Source organism: Sturnus vulgaris, chromosome 29, assembly GCF_052056855.1.
Source record: "Sturnus vulgaris isolate bStuVul1 chromosome 29, bStuVul1.hap1, whole genome shotgun sequence".
In the NCBI taxonomy this organism is placed as follows: Eukaryota; Metazoa; Chordata; class Aves; order Passeriformes; family Sturnidae; genus Sturnus; species Sturnus vulgaris.
Window position 1 is genome coordinate 5499366 of NC_142271.1, and position 8181 is coordinate 5507546.

Sequence of the window (8181 nt, forward strand, 5' to 3'; positions counted from 1 at the left end):
ATCCCGATTTCTGCTGGGGGTGATAAAATAACCTGAGGGAGGTCCTTGGTGTGTTTTGAGTGCTGAAGGAAACCCTCGTGGTCCTGCCCGCACTTCCAGCTTCCTGCTGGGGAAGCCTTGGCTCAGGTTTGGGTTTAAATGCCATCGGCCACACCTTCCCCCAGCGCAGGAAGCACGATTGTTAAAATCAGGGCATGTTCCTGTTTAACTGAAGGGCTGAGATAAATAATCCAAAGGCCTCGTTTATGCCAAGTGAATTCCTGCCTGGGCTGGAGCAAGTCTGGGCAGCTGTAAATCTGTAACCCCTCGACCTCGGCAGCCACGGAAGGGGAGTCTTGGCACATCCCCTCGGGAGTGGCTGGGCACAAACGGAAGGAGCAAAGAATCGGGCAAAGGTGGACAGGGCAATGGAAAAGTTTCTTCACTTTACCAACCCAGAGGATTAAAAGCTGCTTTAAAACGCAGAACAGTCAGTTTTTCAAGTGCTGATGTGGGGTAGCTCTTGTTGGATTTGTCAGCGATCATCCTTACAAAACACAGCCTCAGTGAGGGACAGAGTCACAGCAAACACTCAGGTCTCCTTTTTTCCCTAAAGGTTTATTGTTTTCCAGACAAGCTTTAGTGAATTCCAGAGAAATGGTCAGTGAGTCCTTTCTTTACCAGCCCAGCAGAATCACAGAATGGTTTGGGTTAGAAGGGACCTTAAAGCTCACCCAGTGCCACCCTTGCCATGGGCAGGGACACCTCCCACTGTCCCAGTCTGCTCCAACCCCAATGTCCAACCTGGCCCTGGGCACTGCCAGGGATCCAGGGGCAGCCACAGCTGCTCTGGGCACCCTGTGCCATTTGGAACACTCTGCTGCTCTCCCTGGGGTCCCAAGCAGCAGGAGGAAGAGCAGCACGCAGATAAAGAGCAATAAACCCTTTCCCAAACAGTTTTAAAGCAAATTCCGTGGGTCTCTTTGGGTGTGCACAGCTGACAGTCCCACAAAGAGCAGGGTGAGGGGTTCCAGGGCCCCTGGGGAGGGGGTTCAGGGGAATTGTGAGGAGCAGCTGGTGCTGGGGTCAAAAGCCGGCAGTGCCAGAGCTGCGGGATCGTTCCCGGGCGCTGTCGGGGATGTGTTGGCACGGCCGCGCTGGCGCTGGGGAGTCACATTTGCATGCAGAGTTTGCATTCTCGGTGCTAACCCAGCCCACGGCGCAGAGCAGGCTCTGAAATGGGAGCCCGCAGGTGAAAACCCGGCCCTCCCTCTGAGAACCTGGAATTTTTCCGGTGAAGTCTAAGAAACGCAGCTGGGAGAGCCAGGATCCTTTTCAAAGGGGTGGCACCGCATTAACATCCCAGCTGCTTCAAAGCACCGCGGAATGGCTGTGCTGGGGTCGGGGTCGGGGTGTTTGGGATCCTCAGCCCACAGCAGAATTCCCGGTTGGCACAGGGACCCTGCCCTGACCCCCGGGACCCCCGGGAGCGGCTGTGGGGGCAGCGTTCGCTCCGCTCCCCATCCAAGGAGCCGGCAGCGCGGAGACAAAAGGAATTATTTCAGCTATTAGCTGCTAAGAATAGAGGCGGCGGGGGTGCTGAGGTGCCTGACAGCGCAGCCGGAGGAGCGGGGATTGCAGGGGGAGCACGGAAATAACCGCGCTCCGGCTCCGCACCCGCAGCTCCGTGAGTCAGCCCAGCCCCGGGCGGGGGCACAGGTGCGGTGGGCACGGTCCAGACCCACCCTGCCCGAACAGAACCGGCCCTGGGCAGGGGCACAGGTGGGGTGGGCAGAACCCAAACCCGCCCTATCCATGCCCCGAACAGAACCGGCCCTGGACAGGGACACGGGTGGGGTGGACACGGTCCAAACCTGCCCTGCCCGAACAGAACCGGCCCCGGGCTGGGTTTGCCGGGCAGTTTCGGCACCGGAGCCTGGTTTTGCCTGCGGAGCATCTTCCCAATCCCGAGGCCGTGGGAGGAAAACCCCAAAGGGCCGCACTCCCGCCCCGTGCCCTGCTAAAGGTGCCTCTCCCCTGGGCAGCGGGTCCCACTCTGGCACGGGGCAGGAGATTTGGAAAAGGGAAGCATTGCCGGGCCGGGCAGCGGGGCCCGAGGAGCCTCTTGATGTCGGTCCAGCTCTGTTCCAGGGTGTTTTCCCAATGCTAATCTCGAAGTTCCCTTTGCAAATACCTCATAAAAGGTTAAAGATACGCACGGCAGGTATTTAAATGCGGGCTCTGAAAGTGCTGAGGTGCTCAGACATGGCTTTAACATCTTGTCCTGCTGCTGTTTAACAAAAATCCTTTTGGTATCACTGCGTGGTTTTATCCAATATAGCTTGGAAGAGGCAATTTTCCTTCTGTGCTGTTTGTGCAGCGCAGGGTACAACACATTCCTGATCTATGACGAGGTTTCCAAACTCCATAGTAAAATGAATAATAATGATAGTAAACGTTGTATAACTTTTTTTTTTTTTTTTTTTTTTTTTTTTTTTTTAAATACAGCAACCTTTAGTTCTGGATTTTCCAGTTATTGTTCGTGGGGGATTTTTTTTTTAAATAAAACCAAACTAAGAATAACAATTAAATGAAAATTAAAAAAAAAAAAAAAAAAGAAAAACAATAAATTCAAGGTTTGTAAGAAAAGAAAAACCAGTCCTGGGTGCCACTGCAGAAAGAGTCGAGCTGGACAGAATTAAACATCTCAGCTGGAGCGTGGACAGGGCAGCAGACAGCCTGCTAAAAATAGATTAATCCCAATTACAGCCACACTTGTGCTTTCCGCAGGTTCCCCGTTGCCCGTGGGCGCTGGGGGCGGTGAATGGAGCGGGGCTCGGAGCCCGGGTGGGCACAGCGGGGCCGGGGGCGCTCGGTGCCCGGGTGGGCACAGCCCGGGGGCTCGGGGGGTGGCACCGACGGTGACAGTGACAGTGACAGTGCCAGCAGTGTCCCCGCCTGCAGCTCCAGCTGCCCGCCTTAGCTCTGCTCGCTGCTCCAATCTGCTGTGCCCTGACCCAAACCCTGCCGGGCTCTGCGGTTCCGGATCCAACCCTGGGCACCTCCTCCTGGCCCGGCCCGTGCCAGGCTCTGCTGCAGAGTTCGGTGCCAGGAATCCCGGCTGGTTTTATTTCCTCTCGCACCCCGAGCTGGCTGCTTCTCATCAGCAGCCTTGCAAAATGTTTAGTGGGAAATAAACTGATTTAAGCCTCTGTTTTTCAAGCTCTGGTAAGTTTATTTGTCCCGTCCAGTCTAGGAAACTCTGGCAAACAACTCTTTTCCCACCAAAGGGAGGGGTATTAATTGCCAATTTAAATATTTAGCCAGAAAATGAATCCCTTCGGCTTTAACAACCTTGTTATGTTTCATCAGAAACCAGGAGTGAATGCTTTCTCTGGAATTTCTTTTAGTTTCAAAAATCAAACTTCAATATCTCGCATTTACCTGAGGAACAACTCCTGCAAGTAGAGGGGACCCAGCATGGATTTCATTTCAATGTCCAGCTGAGCCTGGTGGGATGTTTTATTTCAAAATTCCTGGTGAATGCCAGGACAGCCCTGAGCGAGGCAGGATCGTGGCCAGGGCTGGCAGGTAGCTCTGAGTGGGGATAAGGGTTTGCATGTGCTGGGGAATTTCTGCTGATCAGAAAAAAGATTTCAATTTACATTTTTAGGCTTCATTTGCCCTTTGCACTGAAATGCAGATCCAGAATTTTTTAAACTTTTAGTTTTGTTTTGTTTTAATGAAATTAAAAGGAAGATTCAGTTGGTCCTGTGGGCTGCTGGGCACTCCCCTGAGCTGACAGAAATTCCCCTGCACAGCCCCAAAAGAAATCCCCACAGTGTCCTGTGGCCCAGCTGATGCCGGGGCAGTTCCTGGCTGTCCCAGTCCTGGTTGTCCCTCCTGCTGTCACCTCCCAGCAGCTGCACCCTGGGTACACAAAAACCTCCCATTAAAAGCTCCGCCAACCTCGTAATGTAACAAAGCAACATTTTCCGATTGGGAAATGAACAAACAAGAGGGAAAAAAAAAGAAAAAAACTCCGTTCGGGCATTCCTGAGCAGCTCGTTCAGCATTGCTGGGCTAACAGCAGCCCGTGGCCAGGAGCATCCCTGGCCCTGTGCCACACGGTGAGCCCTGGGCCTGCGTGGATGGATGGGAGGCAGGGATCACAAATCGCTGCTTTTGCAAGGATTGGGTTGGGAAATGTGCCGTGATTCATCCCAGCCCCGCTCCCACCCCGGCTCTGCACCCACGGGCGCTCAGGAGCTGCCAGACACACACGGAGCAGCTCCGGCTGCCAGGGGAACGCCCAGAACCAGAAATGATTTATTCTGCTCTGAAAGAAAAAAAAAAAAAAAAAAAAAAAAAAAAAAAAAAAAAAAAAAAAAAAAAAAAAAAATTCCTGAAGTGCTTTTTATTACCGAAAATTATCATATTTGGGATTATCATATTCATCAGCCTGGCTGGCCGGGGCGTTGTGCTGTTCCTGCTGCCATTGGCGCTGGCAGCGCTGCCTGAGCTCTCTCCCTGCCTCTTGTCTCAGCCTGGAAACTGGGATTGGAAATTATTTTGGCCGGGGATAAACTGGCCTAAATAATTTGCTTGTACAGCGCTGAGCCACAGTGGCCTCTGGGTCTCAGCTGAGCCTTCTGGAGGCTTCTAAAAATAAAGAGTTCTAAGCTATTATCTTCTAAAATACTCGGGAAAAAGAGGGGGCAAGACGAGGATCTTTTCACAGCTGTTTTGGCCTCAAACTGCCAAGATTTATTTTTTTAAAAATGTGTTTCCTTGATCAGTTCTCTCCATAGCCTTTCATAAAACAAGGGACCACAAATTTAGGACAGGTGTTTTGTACTTCCATAGCAAAAATCATTTGAAATCCACCAGTAACTTCTAAAATCCAAGCTCCCACTAATAAAATGAAAATTAATCCTAAAGCAGTATTTTTATGCATGAGTTGATTACTCTTCCCAGCCTGGAATTATTTTGTAAACAAAGCTCAATTAGAGAATGAACTTTTCTAATTTTTTTTTTTCTGAGAAAGAAAGAATATTGTCATTTTTCAAGCTATTTTGGATTTTTTTTTCTTGCTTAGACAATTCTCATTAATCTCATTAGTCCCACCACAGATTTTTTCCCCGACTCTTACCAGTATGGGAGAACTTTGATTCCTTTGTATAACTCTTAAAGTAGAAAACAAAGCATTAAATATTACAAAACAAAACAGATAAAATATTTTCAGCTTTGCTCATGTACCTGCCAATTATTTTCCTATTTAAAAGCCCCACATAAACCAGCTCCTTCCCAGCCTATTTTATTCCTTTAAAGGGGAAAAAAACCCTGAGGATTCTCGTTCATCCTGCAGGAAAGGCACCTGAGGAATGGCAAGGACTGGGGTTAAGCCTCTAAGCCAGTGTGTAATACTGATCCTTCCCCAAAAAATCTCAAGACAACAAGAATAAATTATTAAAAAAAAAAAAAAAAGAAAAATTATCATAGACTGGTTTGGGTTGGAAAGGACTTTAAATCTCATCTTGTTCCATGGGCAGCGATGCCTTCCCCTGGCCCGGGCTGCAGCCTTCAAATCTGGGGTGCCCAATTCTGGAGTGGCCCAAATTTGGGGTGCCCAAATTCCCCCCAGGAGTGACAAAAGGTGCCAGGGCCGGGGCTGATGTCACAGGAGGCTGCTGTGCCCTGACCGATGCCATCCCGGCCCCTCCTTCCTCCCTGGGGAGTTTGGGGAAGTTCCCAGCTGTGGTTTGGGGGCTCGGGGGGTTCTCACACGGCCTCAGGTGTCCCCAAATGCCACGGGACGCTCTGCTCCGTGTGCCACTGGCCCCGGGTAACCCATAGCCCAGTTTCCACCTGTAACCATGGCAACCGCAGTTATCTCACAGGGGTGCTGTCACCCCTCGTAGTGACACCCTGCTCTGTCCCCGTGCTCCACCAGCACATCCCAGCACATCCCAGTACATCCCAGCACATCCCAGCACATCCCAGTATATCCCAGCACACCCCAGTACATCCCAGCACATCCCAGCACATCCCAGTACATCCTAGCCCATCCCAGCACATCCCAGCACATCCCAGTACATCCCAGCACATCCCAGTACATCCCAGCACACCCCAGCACATCCCAGTACATCCCAGTACACCCCAGCACACCCCAGTACATCCCAGTACACCCCAGCACATCCCAGCACCATTCACCAAACTCTGAGTGCAGCTGAGAACTGATCTGCTCAATGTACATAAATAACCAGGTCAGGATGTTGGGAAGTTCTGGAGAATTCTGCAAGCATTCTAAGGATTTGGATTTGTGGAGTTGATACAAAATGATTGAGGCACATCCATGGGAAAACAGCGAGGAGCAGAGGAAGGGGCTCCATGTGCAGTGAACAGGGGAAAAAAAAAAAAAGTTCTGATTAAATTCAAAATTTGTAGGTTCAAATGGGCTAAAAAACCCCAAACCCAGAGGCCAAGTGGACACATGAGTGTTACTGAGCAGTGCAGGGAGAGCCTGAACCTCCTGCCCTGCCCGGCTGCTGCTCCCTGGGCGCTCCCTGTGGGGCAAAGGCAGCTCCTGGCAGGATGGGTTTGTGCAGCCCCGGCAGGGCAGGGCTGATCCCTGCATTTGCATCACTCCAGTTTCGTGACAAACTGTGCTGGGCAGGCAGCGTGACGGGCCAGGGGCACAGAGCACCTGTGGGAGGCCAGGTAAACACAGCAGGGACAAGTTTGAGACCGTGCCCAAACACAGTTCCTGCCCATTTCACAGCCCGGTGTGGCCAGCGCTGAGAAATGCATTAAATCGTATTTAAAGGGTGCAAAGTCTCCATTATTCCCTCTCCCAGTGCTTTATGGAAATGGCAGCAGGATGGGAATTCTGTGGCAGGGCCACTGCCCTGGAGACCCAGGTAAGAAAATATTGGGAACACAAGGGAAATGTTCCATTGCAGGTTAAAGGCAAATATTTCTTTCCCCAAATACCAAGGTTATTCCTGCAGCACAAAGAACAAAATCTTACTCCTATAAATCCCTGGAAGTGCCCATGGCCATGGAGCAGCCTGAGGTAGAGGAAGGTGTCTCATGGCAGGGGGTGGGATGAGATGAGTTTTGAGGTCCCTTCCGACCCAAAACTTTCTCTAAATCCTTTTCACAGACACGAGACAGGGAAATCCATCCCACAGGCATTGGAGGGGATGCTTGGAATGGTCCAGGGATATTTCCAAGCTGGAGCTGCAGTCATTGCATGACTGGAGAGGATGGCAGAGAGAGAACCACCAAACCAACACAGAGGGAAGGAAAGGCAGAAGTCGTGGGATGGAGACCACACAAGTTCGTTTGGGAAGGACCTTCTGCCTCCTAATAACCTGAAATTAACCCACCCAGCTCCCCATCTCCATGGAAACTCCTTCCTTCCAAGCACTTTTAAGGCCATTTGCTTCCTGTTCCTGAATTCTCTGCTGGTTTTGGAACAGACCAGTCCGGGCTGAAGGGCTGAGCTGCAGGTGAGCAGCCAGCTGTGCCTTTGGCAGCAGGGGACAGGCAGAGCTGCTGTCCCTGCCAGGACACACCTGGGCTACCTTCACTGTGCAGGGTGCAGAAAAAAAAAAAATCAACAGCCTTTGGTGTTCCTTGTGCTCCCTGGCCAGGGCAGAGCTCAGAGGAGCCACCCTGGGGTGATGGCACCTTATAAACCCTGGCAGAGCCATAGTGGGGCACAGAATCATCCTAAAAACAAACATTCATTAAATGGACCACGAGCACAGCTCAGGGCTTGTCTTCAGTGACTGAGAATGGGGGTGAGAGGAGTTTTGTCTGCGTGAGAACAAGCAGAGGAAACCTAAGCCGTGAAATATTAAAGTTCCAAAATTAAACCCTTGTTTACATAACGACTGGGTCACTGCTGCCGTGGAACACGGCAGTTTGAACCAAAAAAGGCCTTTCCAGGGGGCACTGATGTGCTGCTCTCTGCCAGACCCCCCAGTGTGTCCCCACTGCTCCCTCCTGCTCATTCACCTGTGCAGGGAACAGGACCTGGTACCTGAGAGCCAGGAGCTGCTTTGGGGCTGAGCCCCAGCACAGAGCTCCTGTCCCTGCTGCTCATTAAAACCTCCCAGGGCTGGGAATACTTCCTTGGTGCTCCTCCCAAAACTGCCCTTCCCTAAACTGCCCTTCCCAAAACATCTGCCCTTC